Source organism: Ambystoma mexicanum, chromosome 10 (genome assembly GCF_040938575.1).
Source record: "Ambystoma mexicanum isolate Mex_15411 chromosome 10, UKY_AmexF1_1, whole genome shotgun sequence".
In the NCBI taxonomy this organism is placed as follows: Eukaryota; Metazoa; Chordata; class Amphibia; order Caudata; family Ambystomatidae; genus Ambystoma; species Ambystoma mexicanum.
Window position 1 is genome coordinate 1,257,296,436 of NC_090932.1, and position 18,948 is coordinate 1,257,315,383.

Here is an 18,948-nt window from a genome sequence, read left to right on the forward strand (position 1 = left end):
GCTCATGCTTTTGTTGCCCCTTTTCTCAAAAAGAAACTGCATGTTCCCTTTCATTCCTCCTCTTAGCGTAATTGCATCGCCAAGATGAACATTTAGTCAAATAAGCATAAGTGTATCAAAATGGCATTTTATAATACTTCCACTTCCTTAAAACGAACAGCATCACACTTTGTTTAGAGTGAGCTTCTTCCTGAAATGTGCTTTAGATTAATTGAGGATAAATAGAATTAAATATATCTAAACTATTTTCTCTGCAAGAAATTGGAGGTATCCCTCTCAAACCAGCATATTTAAACATTTCCCAGAGCCCGTGAAGTAAGTACAGGTAAATGGCATCCAGTTTTCTATGTCTCACAAGAAGACAGAACATGTATTTTAAAACTTCTTGCAGAAGTCTGGTAAGTTGTAAAATTGTCACTTTGGAATAATGGGAAAACAGGCTTCAGACCCATGGCACCATAGAGGCAGCAAATGTGAGCTTTCTGCTTATTATTTTAGATATTTGTATGAGGAACTATGGTTTATTGGATGGTTTCAGAGGAGTTTTATAGTCTTAACATTGCTCCCAAATAGCATACAGCTAATCTTTTCAATGGTGACAAGAATTCAGACTTCTGACCTTGACTTGATATATGTCATTTATAACGCGCCTGTACGCAAGTGTTCCTAGGTGCGACAAGACAAGGAAGGGGAGACAAAGGGAGGACAAAACAAACTTACCAGGCCTTGTGTCATTTAGATCGTGGAAGGGAGAGGAGAAGTTCCAAGGGGGAAAAGAGGGGAGAGTGCCATAAGCAAGCTCAAGTAAGTGCTGCTGGGGTAGCCGGCTCAAGTAAGTTCAAGGAGGCAGGGTAACGTAGGGTTGCAGATACAGTCCCAAAGTGTGTGGGAGGCCCAGAGGCAGTGCAAGTGGCTAGTGTTCGTGAAGGAGCCTTGTGCCTGTTAAGGTTCAGAGGGGGCCAAGTAACCAGTTAGTGCAGCAGACAGGTACATCAGCAGGGTAGAGGGAGAGAGACCGCAGAAGCAAAAAGGAGGGTCTTGAGTTGCTTCTGGAACCTTAAGTGGTCCTGCTCAAGTTTGAAAGAGGTAGGGAGGCTTTTCCAGAGGGAGGCCCCAGCCAAGGACAGAGATCTACCCCCACTCTCTGCCTGGAGAAGCAGCTACCGTCAGAGAGTTAGAGGTGGATGAGCGGAGGGCTCGAGAACGAAAGGGCTTAGGAAGAGAGAGTTGGGTGTAGTGTGGTCCCTGGCCCCAATGCAGAGGGTCTTGAACTTGATCCCTGCTGACACCAGGAACCAGTGGAGGGATTTCAGGGCTGGAGAGATACGATCCTTGGTTATGAGGTCAAGGACAAGTCTTGCAGTCCTGTTCTGGATTAGTTGCAAATGGCGAAGAGTGGAGGCAGGCAGATTTAGAAAGAGGCTGTTGCAGTAGTCAAGCCTAGAGAGAACCAGGGCTCTGGAGATAGTGAGCTTCTTGGGGAAAGTGGGAAAAGGAAGAATACCTCTGAGGAGGTGCAGCTGGTAGTGGGACTTCTTAGAGATGTCTGTGATGTGAGAAGAGAGGGAGAGGATGGAGTCGAAGATGACTCCAAGGCTTTTTGCCTCGCAGGAAGGTGCCGGTAGAGGGCCCAAGGAGGGCGGCCAGAGTGAAAGAGGGAAAGCGAGAGCAGGGTCCCAATGAGAAGGATCTCAGTCTTACTGGCATTAAGGCAGAGATCGTTGGAGGCACTCCATTCCTGAATCGCTGACAGTAAGTCAGGAATGAGCGAGAGAGGAGAGGAGGCTGAGGGGAGCCTGAAGGAGAGCTGTGTGTCATCCGCATAACACTGAAAGTTAGGTGAGAAGGTAGAGATGAGGTGGGTCAGAGGTGCCAAGTAAAGGTTGAAGAGCCAGGGTGAGAGGTTAGAACCCTGGGGAATTGAAGAGCCAGAGTGTGAGGTTAGACCTTCAAGCATCCAACAGGATTTTGCAAGATAGTTAAGTGCCTGGCTGAACCAACAAGGTCTGTCCTATTCCTATTCCATAGAAAATATTTTTTTGTTTTGAAGGCCGGGGTTGTCATTTGCAAAAAATATACACCAAGGCTTTATCAAAGTTCAATTTTTAGCAATTGTTTTTTTTTAAATGTCAATCAATGAAGATCAGTTTCAGAAAGACATGACAGATAGGTTTATTGCATATCCAGAATAAATAACAAAGACACACTTACTTTGCTTGCATGCATAGACTTCGAGTATTGGAATCATTATCTTACATCAGGCATTGCTTATCAGCTAAGGTCACTTTTCACAGCATGTTCTCCTCAGCTGTTTTCTCACATTTCAACATGTTAGAGACTTTTTTATATTGCGAGAGCTCGGGCAAAGATAGCTCATTCAGCACTGCTACTGGTTGCCCCACTACATACCGATCAGGGATGCAAAGGTGGAGGAAAATCAGCAAGTGCAACAACAAGTCACACTGTAACAAGAAAAGATCATTTCACCTACAATGCTGAAGTAGAAACTTGTTGCAGAAAGCCACCTGTGAGAGTGGTATAGCCAGAGATGGTTGGATTTCTTAAGTAAACAATGATGCAGGTACTTCTGCCTCTGGGACGAGCTATGCTATTTGAGATCACTTTCATAATGCCCCATGCCAAAAGGTATAGTGCACACATGTACCTCTGGTGTGACTGTCTACTGAAATTCCCCAGCAACTGCATTGGATGGCAACATGGCACGCTTAAAGGTCACATGTACATTCCGGAACACAGCTGCAGGAACCCAAACTTCCAAAATGCGGAGGTAACTTGTTAACTCTAAGCATATCTGGTTTACAATGTCATAATTGTGTGCCCCCATATGTATGGTGGCAGTTGGTAAAAACTAAATGTAAGCCACGCCTGATTCTGAAATAGTGATACTGGGTTTATACAAGTACACAGCCACTAATTTGATCATCAGTTTGGTGAACAGTGACTTTATGACAAAGGCGGATGCTTATTCAAGTTGGCTGGGTCAGGAAGCCGCCAAAGCAAACATGTGGGTCCCTCCCAAGAAACCCTATGTTTGACCCCCCTGAGACGACGTATCACATCCTCCAGGGAACAGGAACACTCCCCAGCTGGGAACTGGTGCTTCAAAGATAGTCCTATCATTAGAATGGCCCCTCTCACCAGGGCACTTGTTGAGACCTTTTTATGTAGGCAAACCTTGGAAAAGGGGGAGAATTGGAATAGCCCAGGAGAGAGCTTCAGTCCACAGATGGATCCTACCATCTTGGATTTTGCTCCCACACTTGCTGTTCCTCTCACCACATCCTGCAGACAGAGCTCTCTGGGCATGACATCACAAGGACGCTTGTCAAAGCAGCCATGATTGGACATTAACAACAAGCTTGATGTGGGCCAATCCACTATGGCATTTTGCCTATTTTGGGGGAGACCCACCTCATAATTGAATCATCTTTGGTCTCTGAAAAAAAGGATTAACATGGAATTCATTGGGAGTAGAGTCTGCTCTAAAGTCTTCTTCCATAGAGATGAAGATAGAGAGCTCCAATGAAGAGGTACGCTCTTCCTCCTAACCATCATAAGGACATATTTGGAGTGATTGGTGGCTGGACAAGACCTACTGCATCTGAAACCACTGGTACCCAGGACCATGCTCACTGGAGGTGAAAGAGCCCCTAAAATGCTCTCTACAAATCTTCCTGATTGTAAACAGAAGAAGAAAGACATACCTTGCCTCAGAGACCCTGGACTGGTCTCCCAGCAACTCAGAAGCCCAGAAGCAGCCCAAGACATGTCTCCCACCTCGAGATGCTTTTTGAGCTGGCTTGGCCCTGTTGAACCATTTCAAGCCATTACAGGACCTGCGGTGCTGCCCGTTGATGTCCAAGCCCTTTGATCCACTTACCTGCTCTTCAGCCTTTCTCAATATTGACTCAACCCATCGAGGCTGATCCCCTCGACTTAACTCACTCATCAGCTCAACTCTGTGGAAGCAATCAACTTGCTGAGTCTCAATTGCTGACTCAATCCAGAGGAAGGCATTGACGTGATCTGTCTTAAACACTCACTCAATCCACTTAGAACATTAATCTCTAAACATCCCAACTCTGAACCACTACTGGGAAGCTCTACAATGGCTCGACTGCAGAAGCAAACCCATAAGCCTAGCTTAATGCAGTTGAGCCCTGAAGACAAGCAATACAAAGCATTTGAAGTTGTCCTTTCCTCCTGGATCTCCTTAAATGGCCCAAGTGACTTGTTAGACCCAATGCTCTACCTTTTTAAAGACATAACCAATAATGTTGACATTTACTACTAAACCTAGCACCTGTGCACCCTTGTCTTCAACCCAGAGTGTTCCCATTATTCCAAAGTTTGCATTCTCCTTGTTTCCCTTTGCACGAGTGGGTTATAATGTCTTTGACTATTTTGCGTTTTCAGGTGCCAAATCGCCAAACCGATACAGAGCACTGTGCAAGTCTGTGGTGCTGTGCCAGATGAGGAGACTGCTCCCCCTGAGGAACAGAGTTACAGCACAAAAGGTTGCCCCAGGGAACAGGTAGGAGGGTGAAGAGACCCAGCCATAGCCTAAAATGGGCTGAAGACAGAGACCTGAGACTCCAGAGCGGGGTGAGAGTAACAGGACCCCAAGGTGGGGTAGAAGAACAGAGATCTCACGGTGGGGTGAGGGGTATGATGCCTCAGAGCATGGTGAGAGTAACAGGACCCCAAGGCCATGTAGAAGTACTGAGACACCACAGTGGGGTGAGGGATATGAGACCCCAGATGGGGTGAGAATAGCATGACCCCAAGGCAGGGTAGAACAACTGTTGGGTGAGGGATAGGGTACCTAAAGGCAGGGTGAAAGCAACACTACCCAAAGGAGAGTTGTTAGAAGTGATATCCCCCGGTGGGAAATGAGAGGTCATGGAATAAGGAAACAGGAACGCAAGGCGGGGCGAGAATATCAATACCCCAAGTGAGGGAGAAAGACCTACAAACCCAATGAGGCCTGAGACCAACCATAGTCTCGGCGAAGTAGCCCAAGCTTGGCTGCAATCATCAGAGAATATCCTTCTTGGAAAAGAGAAAGACTAAAGAGACAGTTTCAACTGTATAGTCAGTCATGTGGCCTGACAGAGAGACATTTTGTGTGGGGGTCAGGAACCAGTCACCACCTGGAAACGAGGAAGAATACAGAACCACTTTGACCTGCACAAACAGGTACTGGGCCTGAATGAAACCAGAAGGACATTTGGGTGTGTTCAGAGGCCAGCCACCATTACCAGGGTTTAGGGTGAATCCCTGTGCAGCCTTTCTGGTTGAGTTTATGTTAATCTTTTGTGTTAGTGGTAGGGCCGGAAATTAGGTTTTAGATGGAGAACTGAGTTTAGTTGTGAGATTTCCTGTTGAGCCTCCCTTATTATTTTCTAGATAGGGCACAGAAGATCCTAGAAGTATGAACAGAACAGGGCTTATTATCTTTGGTTTAATAACACTTGAATGGTTTAGAAGTAGTGTTGGGGTGAATAGGCACATTTGACACTATTCACCCCTGTACTCCTGCAGAGCAGTAATCATTTCATCAGAGATACCCGTGAAGAACCTGAGGAATGCCCTTCACTTACTCTCTCTAGGTGCAAGGGGCCAGAACCCCAGAATGTCATGTAATTGGTAACTGTATTACGGACAAATTATGCAGTGGAGGTATTCTAGTGATTTAAGGCATACAGTGGAAGGCTGATTTCTAAATGTTACTAGAACGCAAAGAAATTACTAAATGTCACCAGAATGCTGAGATGCCATTATTGCTCTACAACTATCTACAACGCTCTCTTCCTAAATACTCTCCTTCTAGAGTCCTCCACCCTGCCGCCTCAAACTCTTTGCGGGTGAGCCGCTTCTCCAAACAGAGATTTGGGGTTAGATCCTTATCCTCTGCAGGTGCCTCCCTCTGGCACAGCCTCCCTGCCACTCTCCTTCTTAAGTCAGACCTCTTTAAGTTCCAGAAACTCCTCAAGACCTTCCTCGTCTCTTCCTCTTTCTCCCTCCCCTCCCCTCCCTTCCCTTCTCTTCTCTTCTCTTCTGCTTCCCTCCTCCTCGCTCCTCCCCAACTTGCTCAATTCGCTGACAGGTCGCCTGGTGCACCTCCAGAACTTCACAGGTACAAGGCTCCCCCACCATTCCAGGACTTGCCTCAGGGCCTCTGCACTCTGCTTGACACTACTGCACTCGGAATTTGTTCCATGAGAGGGGCAAACTCTTTGCACTTAACCCTTGCCCCTGCTGGACTGGGCACACTTGTCCCACTCCCCCTCCCTCACACCTCCTGTCTGCACACTGGCACGACCTTGAATGTACTAGATCTAGTGAGATTGTTTGTCCTGTCCTCCCATTGTCTGCCCTCCCTAGCTGGATTGTGCCTGAAACACTTGTACATAGGCGCTTTAGTGATGACCAGCCACCAATCAATGTAAACTGTCGACAGTCCAAGCACGTTAGTTTATTGTTCTGTACGTCCTTCTCCCTCCCTCCTCTTTCTCTCCCCACTCTTTGTCATGCACTTGCACTATCTGACAAGTCGTTAGGCATAGTACGGTAATTCATAGTACAGTAATTCATGGATTGTATGCTCTTTTCCTTCTCGTCCGCCCCTCCCTCATTCCCTTCTGTCTTGAACTTGCACTAGTAGAAATGTCTCAGCTCCCAAGGGCCCAACAACCCTTTCCCCAGAACAAACAGAGAACCCAGCCAAGGGGAAGATAGAACTTTCGTTTATTACAGAAACCGACAGGGATCATACAGGACATTCCCAGATCTCCAGAATCGCCAATTCCAAAAGACGTTTCTCCCCATACTGATGCAGAATTGCATCAGCACATGGGCCCTCCCCCAAAAACATATCACTTACGTTTATTCGATGCTCAGAGTGTTAGACCCTATAGATGGTCCATATACAACTGACTCTACTGGTACGTCCATGTCAGGTGGCTGGCCTGCCCCATCACCAAGAAACTATCTATTACATTGTTGCAGAGTCGCAGGATTACCATTGGCCTTTGCCCTCTGCCACCCACCCCTGGATTTCTGTCGCCTGATTGGCTGAAATTGACCTCCTCAGGCCTGGGACCTGGTTCAGTTCTCAGCCCTCTGTGCACCTCTCCAAGATGATGTGAAATGATTGTGTTCCTAATGTATCTGGTAGCGACACCACTTTTGCCTATGGCAGTGCTCTCCACATTGCAACATTGTTAACTTGTTAATGTTTCACTTCTCATCTGGGTTGCTGAGAACTGTTTGTCTTCCCACCGCGGGTGAATACCCATTGTCTTGCTCGGCTGCATCACATGGTTATGGACCACAAAATCGAGCTCTCTGGTTCTGCAATTATGAGGATTTATTCTGTTTTCCTGCAGCTGGCCCTTTGACGTTTGAAGTTAGGAATGTGTGGTGGTTTATCTCTGGCCTTGGCTGTGAGCACTAGCCTTCCCACTTTGTGCAGCCTGGTTCTGCTTCCCTCGTCTTTTGTCCGACGACTTGAGGCCTTCTGTGATTTTCATTAGACTTTTACTATAATTTCTACATACTTATATCATGCTACATGTCATATAGGTTAAGTGTACTTCGTCCTAGCAGGCTCCTTATGCAATCCCGTAGTTCCATAGGGCTAGTTGCCATAAGCATCTGCAAGGTTGTTCTGCATCTCTTTGTTGCCTTGCATTTAGCATTTCTGCACTTGGCTAAAGAGAAAAATAATAAAAGCTTTGACAGTATGTATATGTATCTGTCCTCTATCTACAGAATGTGTAGGCATGTTCTTCATGCATACGAGTGTGTGTTTGTGTAAGCTGTGCATGGTTGCAAGCGTACTTCATAACTAACGCAGCTATGGCATAGTGTCACTAATGACGTCAGCACAGTGTTCTCTTAGCATTTAGTCAATGTTGTCCATTATGATGAGAGGCATTCCTGGGGCCCTCTCTTCAGTCCACCATCTGGTCGACCTGTTAACCAATCCTCCATACTTCGCCACTCTTGCTTTTGGTAGCCATATCTTTGTTACTCTTCCAAGATGTCCATAGTAATTTGCTTGATCATCAAAACACCAGATCATATAGCTACAGTCTCCTTCTGGGTTGCACCATACCCATTTTACCCAGTTTCTGTTGTTGTCAAAGGGATTGTCGAGTGTTATCATTTCAGCCGGGAACAGTGGACATTCCGTTATCCTTGTCCTCAGGTTATCACATTCTTCTACTATCTTGTCTTTTTCTTTCTCCATACTCTTATCCACCACGGCCTTCATCCCTATTGTCTTCTCAGTAGTTTTGCAGCTTTGTCTAATGCAGATCTTCACTACACATAGTCCCACTAGAACTGATATTACTGCTCCTAGTAATACTTTCAGTCCATCCACTAGCCATGACGGCATCCATGACCATAAGTATGACAACCAGCTCTGGTCTTTTCCTGTCCCTTTGGCTTCCTCCTCCATCTTGGCATGCATCTTCGACAATCTTATCACTGTTTCTGTCAGTGTGCAATTCTCTCCGTCATTGGCAGACATGAATGTGCAACAGGAACCCCCGATCTTGGCGTAACTCCTCCTTCCATTGCTGTGAGAAGGCCTAAAACATATCTGTTTTGGACTGCCATCAACGTAATGGCTTGAAGCTCTTCTTTTATTGCATTGAAGCCATTTACTGTAGAGTTTATTGTCTGCATCAGCTCCCATTTGGTTATCTGCAACGTTTCGCATTTGTATATGTCTGGACAGCTAGAACCACTGACACGAAAAACATCTCTGTCCTGCGAATAACCGATGTTAAAGTGGTACATCGTACAGTGATGCTTCTGATTCTGATGAGAAATAGTTGTCTCTCTTCGATACCATAGAAGAGACTGAATCCAATGTTTTCGAGGAAGAAGTGACCAAATCATTTTTTTGAATTTTCTACCTAAAAAATACAATATATATGGGGGTGGGGTAAGGGATATTAATAAAGGTAGGGGGGTAAGAGGGGCTGTAGGGGTTCTCACCCCACAATAAAAAAAGATAGCATTTGGTCACTTCACCCTTTCTAAAACATGTATTTGGTCAAATCACCTACATCCGTCACTGTTCACTCTACTCACTTCTACTGACTGTTTCTGTCTTCCCTTTTCTTCCCCTTCTATCGATCTCTTCATCCTCGTGTTAGTATCCATCCTAGGGAAGTAGTTTATCTTCACGTCTTTCTGTGGCACTACCAGTGCTGGCATATTGATGTGTACAAACAAGCAAACTCCTTCCCAGTTGGGTGGCAGCTTCTCTTATCCCATGGATCCACATTCCCAATAGTGGTCCATTAATACTGCTTTGCTGACCTTCATTGCTGGATGCTTCTCTGTGTACCTACACGCTGTGTTATCTTCAACCTTTACTGCACCTTTATTCTTGTAACATAATACTGGTGTCTTTAGTGATATTATGGACATTGGTCCGGCTTCATTGTCTACCCAGGTGAGCAACTTCTGGCACTTGTAATTTTCTCCTTGCACTGTGTTCACTGGTGCTTGTACTAGGGTGTGTGCTTTGCTTCCTACTACTCCTTCTTTCCATCTTCCGCTGTGTATACTTGGCCATACACGAGCATCTGTGGTCTTTCGCTACATCCTGGTTCTCCTCCTATTTCCTTGACCGCTTCCCCCTCTTCGGGCATAGTCATTTCTTCAGTGTTATTGTTTTTTTATCTACCTTCTGCGGGCCATCTGTTATGTATTGTATAGCTTGGTCTAACTGCCAGTAATTGTTCATCATGTTAAGAGTCTTTATGTAACTGTCTTCATAGTGGAATGTTGTCAGAGACAACCATCTCAATGTTGCGGTTTTCCCTTGGAATCTTCCTCGGATTGTAACCATGCCCTCATGGCATAGGGGTTCAGTGAGCAGACATAGCAGCTCTCCCCAGTGGTTTCTTTACCTACTTTAGTCATGTGTTTGTACCCCATATTGTTAAACACTCGAGCAGTGTCAGTGAGATATAGGTCTACCCCTCCCATGTCTGTGTCAGCACTGCGTTGACCTATGAGTATCGTGCTTACAGTGCTCCCTTGTTCACCTGACATGGTCATTTCACCTGCTGGTGTTGGTGTAATGTTAGTGGACGATACAGCGGTTTCACTAGATACAAAACATATTTGCCAGAAAGAAATGCAAAAACACCACTTGGAAATAAGAGACAAGACAATGTGAGCATGTTTTTAACAATCCCTTCCATTACCTGTGCTGCTTGGATCCTTGTGCAGCTTGAAGATATCAGTTGCCTGCCTAAAATGTGCAAAAACTGTGCATTAAGATGTTAGTGTTGTAGTAATTCATGCCCTGTTGATCATATAATCGGTCATGGCAACGATGAATAGTTGTCCCCACACAGTTCTAATTCTAGGATCTCTGAGGACTGCACGGACAGATGGGTTTCCTTGTTCAATTTGTGGGTAAGCTTCAGTCAAATATGCTGTGAAAACGTGATAATACTCATTAGGAGGACAGGCTCGGAATCTGTTGGGCCTCCGAATAAATTGGGCTACTTGGCTTTGGAAGGTATCAGGATGTGAATCAGTGGACAGCATGGGAGAAATGCAATAAAACAGTCACACTTTCACGACGAATGTATGTGGAAAGAAAAATAACGAACATACAGTTTACCCTCACTCTGGATGTGTAGGAAGTCCTTGCCCTAACTCTGCTGCTCATAAGCGAGTAATTATTGGGTGTCATCTGCTCAGCAGTACTGATTGCAAATTTGTTTCTTTGTTCTCCTTGTTAGGGATCATTGGCCCTGTTGATATCGTTGTCAGGTGAGGCTACAGCTTTGTAGGGCTTGATGTCTCCCAAATGGTTCCAGACTCTTTTTCCAGTTAGTTTTACTGCTCTCCCAGTCACTTTTTCTATGGTGTAGAGACCCGTGAACCTGGGTGCATCCCACCGTCTAGAGAAATTGCGGATGAGAACTTGGTCTTCTGGGTATACAGGTGGCTGCTTAAGTAAGTCATCTGGGCTGTTGACATTGTCACTTTCCCTGCCAACTTCAGGCCCCTCCTGGTGTCGTTGTATCTGGCGAGAGATAAAAGAGGCCCTAGCAATCAGGGAAGTCACATATTCATACATTTCCTGACCCAATACATTTGTCACACTTTCGGCATCTTTTACTGCTATAGTGGGAGGAGCCAGGGGAAGTTGCATACACCATCCTGTTACCACCTCATGTGGGGTTAAATGGTGGTCAGACCCAGGCCTTTTGTGCAATGCAAATAGGGCTAAGGGTAGGCAATGCAACCAGTCCTTGTTGTTACTCTTATTTAGTTCGGGCTATGGCTTCTTTAAGCAGGCCATTGAGGTGTTCAAACACCCCATTCGCTGGTGGGTGATAAGCACAGGACATTTTGTGTTGAATGCCCAGCAACGTTGTAATATGCTGAAACATCTCATTGGCGAAGTGAAGGCCATTGCCAGACCGCAGGACCTCAAACACATCCCATCATGGGAATACATCCCGGACAAGGAATTTCACTGCTCTAAGGGCATCAGGATGAGAACAAGGACCAGCCACGATCCAACAGGAAAATGGACACACAAACACTATCATGTAGCGGTATCCTTGGCAGATCATGTTGATATAGTCGATGTGGAGATGTTGGAATGGACCAACTGGCCGAGGTATGGCTCCTCTGACTACCCGCAATGGATGACCTGCAGTAAACCACTTACCCTTCAAACAATAACTCATGAACTCGACCACGTGTTCCGCCAAGTTAGGACAGAATTATGTAACTCCAATAAGAGCAGCAAGCACCTCCTTTGCTGTATGTGTTGGATTATGTAATTGTGTCAGTGCTGTGTGCAATAATGCAAGTGGCATTACCACTTTCCTTGTGTTGTTCTGCCGCCAAAGGGCATCTGTTGGGGATACTGTGCATCCCCTCTTAAGCCACAGTTCCTTCTCTTCCCTGGGTGCAGCTCCTTGCAGTTCCATAATTTGTGTCACTGGTAATATGTTGTACCCCTCCTTGAGTATCATTGTCCTTGCATAATCATATGCGTATGACAAAGCTTCCATTTCTAGAAGTCCCCAAAATATGTAGCGCATTTTGCTTCTGCGTCTGCTGCTTTGTTTCTTCTTTCGATAGGGTCTTCCACGTTTGTGTGTGCTTGGCATTTCACTATTGCTAGTTGCTCTGTGAGATGTATGACATCTACTAATCTGCCCAATAGGAGTGTGTGCTGCTCCAGTGTTCCATAAGCACGTCTGAAGCCCCTCCTCATCCAACGTGACAGCCCAGAATGCACTGTGGATGTCACGTAAGCTGAATCTGAATAAATCATTGCTTCCTTCCCTCTGATACACTCCAATTCCAATATTAAGGCCACTAATTCTGCTGCTTGTGCGGAGTAATGTGATGGCAGTCGTGTGCTTGTCACGACTTCACTGGTCCCGTCCTCTCTCAGTCTCACTAATGCAGTCCCAGTATGTCTTTCACCATATATCTGGTCAATTGTTGAGGATTCGTCAATGTAAAGCATGTCTCCCCCTCAACGCCCTCCTGTACCTTGCGAGTGTCACTGAATTCTTCTAGGTTTGCTGTGCAGTTGTGTGCACATTCACCCTCCTCTAAAGCTTTGGTGATGAATCTTGGGTTGACAAGTCTGCATCTCACTATTTTGAGAGCTGGGTTGGATAGTAACACCTCATACCCCAATGCTCTTTGTGTGGTCAGTGTGATTTTTGACCTTTCCAGCATTGCAAAGAGATCATGTTCCATGTAAAGAGTGGTGCTGCATCCCATGGTAATACTCGCTGATTTGTCCACTGCAAATGCGGCTGCTGCCAATGCTCATTTGCATGGATAGTGTCCTCTCATTACTGGGTCTACTTTCCCGCTATAAAATGCTAGTGGCTTGTTCCCCGTGCTAGTCTTCTGTGTCAGTACTGCAGTCATCATTACTCCATCACAGTGTGTTAACAGGAAGAATTCCTTTTGATAGTCTGGGATCCCTAACACTGGAGCTGTGCATATTGCTACCTTCAGCTCGTTGAACGCTTCAGTCATTTCTGTTGTCCACGCTTCCTTCAGTGCACTTAGTAAGGTTCTGGTGTATGTGCTGTAGTCACATACCCATGCCCTGCAGTAATTACATAGTCCCAAGAACTGCTGCATCTCTCTGACTGTTGGGGGTTTTGCTGTCTTGTGTATTGTCTCCGCCCGCTCTGTCGTCACTCGTCGGCTATTTTGAGAGACCATCTGTCCAATGTACAACATTTCTATCTGGCAATATTGTAATTTGGCCTTGTCCTCTTTGTATCTCTTCTATGCCAACACTGTCAGCATGTGTACTGTGTTATTTCTGAACTGTCCTTCTGTCTTGCTACAAATCAACATGTCATCTACGTACTGTATGACCATGCTCTACATCTGTACGTTGCCTAGGTCCATCTGAAGGACCCTATTGAATATGGAAGGTGATTCACAGTACCTTTGAGGAAGCCTTGTATGTTTCCACTTCTTATTTCTATATAGAAATTAAATAAAATTTTGTGTGAGTCTGGGTGTAATGGTATATATAAGAAAGCATTCTTCAAATCTATGACCGTGAATTAGGCAGCTTCCATAGGAATGCTGCACAAAATTCTTGTTGAATTCAGAACTAAAGGATATGCTGCCTCTACAATATGATGAGGGCGCAAGTCCTGAATAAAATGCCACAACCCCCTGTCGCCTTTTTCACAGGGCACACAGCCGTGTTGCATGGTGATTCTAATGGCAAAAGGATGCCTTGCGTCACTAATGCTGCAACAGTTTCATAGATAACTTTGTCTGCCTCCCTCGAGAGTGGGTATTGTTTAACTCGTGGTAAGATTGCTCCTCTCTTCAGCTTCATCTTTACTGCTCCTATCCCTTTCAGAAGCCCCACATCATAGGGACTTGCAGTCCATAAAATGCTGGGTAGCTTTGCCAAATCCTCCTCAAGAAATGTTGGTGGCACTTTCACTGCCATCACCATTCTCTGTGGTACCTCTCTGCGATATATCTTCACCCAATAGGTGATGCTCATTTTGAACACCATCTCATGATCTGATCTGTTGTCTTTGAATAGTTAATTGTCTGTTTCCGTGGTCAACCTGTAGCCTTCAGCTATGATGGTCACTGCTTGCCATGGTTGCCCTGTATCATCTGTCACATGCACTGCTATCCAATCGTCTCCCATGATTACTGCCTCAAATTCTAGTGGCACTATCGTCCTTTCCTCTTCATCTAATGGTATCTCTGGACTGAATAGGTACACATTTGGAAGGTGCCACATCTTCCCCTGGATCCCTGGAAGCCATGCTATTACGATATTAGTCCCATATTGGGACAGCTCCTCATCCAGAGGCATCCCCCTCTTCCCTTTGTCCACAATAGGCTTAAATAATTACCCTCACATTAAGAAGTGGTATCCCTGGTGTGGAGCACACTATACCCTTGTTAGTGAATGAAATGGTCATGTTGAGTCTGCTCATAATGTCTCTCCCCAATATATTTACAGGTGTCTGTCGAGTGTAAAGTAGGGGCAATGATAGATCATGCTCCCATGTAGAAAGTGCAATATTGTCTGCAAAAGGAACCACTTCCGTCACCCCAGAGAATCCTTGAGCATTGATGGCATCGCCTGACAAACTATATTTCCTCTCCCGAATGCAGGATTTAGTGGCCCCTGTGTCTACAAGAAAGGAAAAAGTGTTATCACCTATCATCACCTCTATTCGTGGCTATGCCGCAGGGTTGGTTGTAATCGATAGGATGAGACACATCAAGTCTGTCTGCGGGCGGTCCTTTTGCGGGTATAAGGACATCCCATTTCCCAGGAATGGGTTGCCCCCCACTATGGTTACCCCTCCCAGTTTCCTAATGGGAGTCGTTGCCATGGAGTCCGTGCGTGCCATTGTCCCTGTCGTTCGATTGTGTGCTATTTTGTATCTGCTGTGCTGTGTATTCATGCTGTGTGTTACCTGGCATCTGTGGTGCCTGTGAGTACTGCTGCGTAGGCACCTGCATGTGTGGTGCCTGTGCCATGGGCTGGTGTGTCTGCGGGTATGCTTTCTGTACCTGTCCTTGTTGTTGTGTCTGATGCTGCATGTAATACTCATCCTGCACCCCCTGGTATGCTGGCTGGTATTGCATTGCCCCATTCCCTGCTTCTGCCCACTCTTGGGATGTGTCCTATCTGTCTGCACACATCATTGGGATGGCTCCTTCCTCTGCTCTTGGAATCACCCAGAAAATCCCCCGTGGCCCTGCTACATCTGTTGCCCATATCCCCAAAACCCCCTTGGAAATCCCCCTTGAATATGCTGTATCTGTGTCCCGTAGCCACATCCTCTAGGTGGCCCCCTCTTCCTCAGAACCTGTGCTGCACATTCCCCTGCCCCATGAATCCTCCCCCCATGGGCGGTGGTGCATACCGCGTCTGTGATGTCCCCTGTCCTCACATTCTGTTCAGTGCTGCCCTTTCCATGGCATATTTAGATAGCTTTCTCTGTACTAACTTTGCTTCCTCTTGCTTCCTTTCCTCACACTTTTTCCTTGCGTTCTCTTGTAGTATCCTACAATAGTGTACTATGGTGAGCTGTATTTCTGACCAAGGTTTTGACTCCATCTCTACCAGTTTCTGAGTTGCTTTTTGCTCTGGCAACCCTTGGCATAATATGTGATAGAATAATGCTACTGTTTTGTCCCATGGTTCTCGCATTTCAAGGTTTCAAAGCTCTTGAATCGTCTGGATGTAGTGTAAGGGGTCTTCATCCTCCCCCATTTTGCGTGCCATAATCGCCCTAATGTCTGACGTGTCTGGGTATTGTGTCCTTAGAGCTTGCCATACGGCTGCTTTGCAGTTTGCAAATGATGAACCATTGTGCATGGTGTCCTGGGTGGTTACTCCTGGGTGCCCCACCCTTCACCATACATCATCAGCGGCCTCCCAGAGGTTTGCCAATAGTTGCCACTTTATGTCCCCCTGGGCTAATTTCTGTCCCGCTGTCATCCTTTCCATTTCATACATCCATATCATTAACACCCGCTGTTAACGAGGGTAGCCTGCATCTCCAGTTTTCCGTGTCTATGTGCTTCCATGGTATATATTTAGGTTTCCCCCCTCACCTTTCCAGTGGGGGCAACTATGTTAACCTGATCTCCCCATTCACCCCTTGTGTCCACCTGATCTGTCTATCTGGTCTGTCTGCATCTTTAATGTCAGTGCATGCCTTTGCTGGCTCCCCCTTCTGTCATCCTGGAAGATCCATAAGCCCCTGCACGTATGGAAAGAGATAGTCCAGACTGTGTAATGTGTCTCTGACTGTTGTGTTCGATCGTCATTATCGCCTGTAAATCCGCCTGTGTCCTTTCCTATTTCCCATGTCACACTCTTATCTGCACTTTTCTCCATTGACTTAAGCTTGGGTTGCCCCCTTCCTTCGTCCTCACTTCCCTCTGCGTCTCTGTCTGAGTCGGTGTCCATATCACTGCAAAATGTTTCAGCGAAGCTCCGCCTCTTAAAGGCCATGTCTGCGCTAGCTTCCCTGCAAAGTCAATCAGGTCCTCGCTGTCACTTTCCTCGAAAGACCACATGTCTATTCTGTCCGATAAAGAAGCTGTCCTGTCCTGTGTGGTAGTGCTGTCTGGCTCTGTTCACCTACTTCCTTCCAGTTTGACGTCTCGCATGCCCATTCCCTACGTTGTCCTTATGTCTCTGATCGTGCGCTCCTCCTCCTTCCTGTTTTTTCGCTCTCTGGCAAGTCACTCTATTTCCTACTTTCTCCACTCACTCTTCACTAAAACTTGCTTTTCCTTCTCATCTTCTTCCCTTTGCCTCTCTACCTCCGTGAGCTCCCTCCTCCTCCTCTCTCGTTGCTCGCACTCTTTCTTTTCCTCTCTTTGCTTGTCTCTATGCGCTCTTTCACATCCCTCCCCTTCTTCCTTCTCCTTTCTCTCTACTTCTTCCATTATCTCTGCCGAGTTCCTTGCTTCGCTGTTCCCCTTATGGCCCTCCATTTCTTTGATCACCCCCGCTGCTTCTCCCATTGTCTTCCCATCTATCTTCAGGATGATCTGCCCCCTACCCATTTGTTGCTATGCCCTCTAGACCCGCCTTAGTATTTGTCTGTGCCTCACCACGCGCTCCCTTTCTACTGTCCATCTGTCCAACCCCTTTCTGCCCCTCCTCCTTGGTATATGGAGGAGGTTGAAATATTGGATTTGTGTACCCTTCGCACCCATATTGGGTATAGCGCTTGTTTGTTGTCTGTATCCCCTTCTTTTTCACTCACCGGAGAAGGTGGGGGAATGGTGGGTGAGCACACTGGCCCCGGTGTCTCCTGTTGGCTCAGCATCCACTGCCATCTCACTACTTCCCCCTCATCCTCCTGGAAAATCCTCCAAAGCTCAAATATCGCCATCCAGTTGGCTAATTTCTTCTCCTTAAAAGTGTCCTGTAAGTCTGTTAGTAGTGGTTGACGCACATTTTTGGAGAAACTTCCGCATTGTGGGCATGGCTTAGTCAATTTACTCTCTGTACTTTTCATCCATTCCATGCTATATTTATAAATATTGTACTTAAAGCATGGAAGGGTCTTACACAAGTACGGTAGGGGCGTGGTCCCCCTGCACTTCCCTTGATACAGTGATTCTATACTTACGTGACCTCAAGTCGAGGCTTTTGATACACGACTGTTACACAAGCACAATGAAATGACAGTTTTTAACAATTATTCCCGAGCCTCTCTGGCCCCAAAATAACCTGGCAGGCATGCTCTGCGCACTGCCCTTCCGCAATTCTCCACCTTCTCAGGCACACCCACCAATCTCGCGCATGCTGCTTCTACGCACCTCCACTAGAAAATCTCCTCTGTCAATTTTGAGTCTCCTCAACACCGCTTCCACAACACCTCATGCTCTCCAGGTCCTATGCACAGACCTAATAAGTGACATCACCAATTCAGTGAACAAGGTAGTGCTAAATATCACGTACAGCACACACAATGCTAAGATCCCGCTCCACACACATTTATAAAATCCCAACATGAACCCACAGCTATCTTCCTGCCTCCTAACAGGGGATACCAATATTCTTTGTGTACAATCTGTACCTGCATAGTCGTCTTGCAAATAAAACGTCTCCTCGAGACTTAACCAGACTAACACCTTCCACAATCTAGGCCAGCTCCCTTTGCTAAACCTTACACAGGTATACCGTCATCTATGATCCGAGCTAAAATGCCCAACCCACAGGGAATCCAATATTCACACAACTACTAGTATCCGTGCCCTTAAGTCAATAGTCGAGGCTAGAACCTTTTACCTTAAGACCGAATGTGTCTTAACCACAAAAATGACATCTGCCTCCGCTCCTTTCCCTACTATGCTTGACAATACTCGACACTACTAGACTTGACAATACTCCAAAGCTACTCAACAATACTTAGTATCACTCTTTCACCCCCCGTTACTTTCCCAGTGCCCTTAGTTGCTGTGAGGCTGAACCGATACTTACACTCTGTGATCTGCTGATGCTGTTTGTCTGCTTGTTTACTCACTCATGTTTATTGGGTGCTCGGAGTGGTAGACCCTATAGATGGTCCATATACAGCTTACTCTACTGATCGGTCCATGTCAAGTGGCTGGCCTGCCCCATCCTCAAGAAATTATCTATCACATTGTTGCAGGGTCTCAGGATTACCATTGGACCTTGCCCCCCACCATTCACCCCTGGATTTCTGCCCTCTGATTGGCTGGAACTGACCTCCTCAGGTCTGGGACCCAGTTCAGTTATCAGGCCTCTGTGCACCTCTTCAAGGTGATGTGAAATGACTATGTGTTCGAAATGTATCAGGTAGCAAAACCACTTTTGCCTATTGGAGTGCTCTCCACGTTGCATCA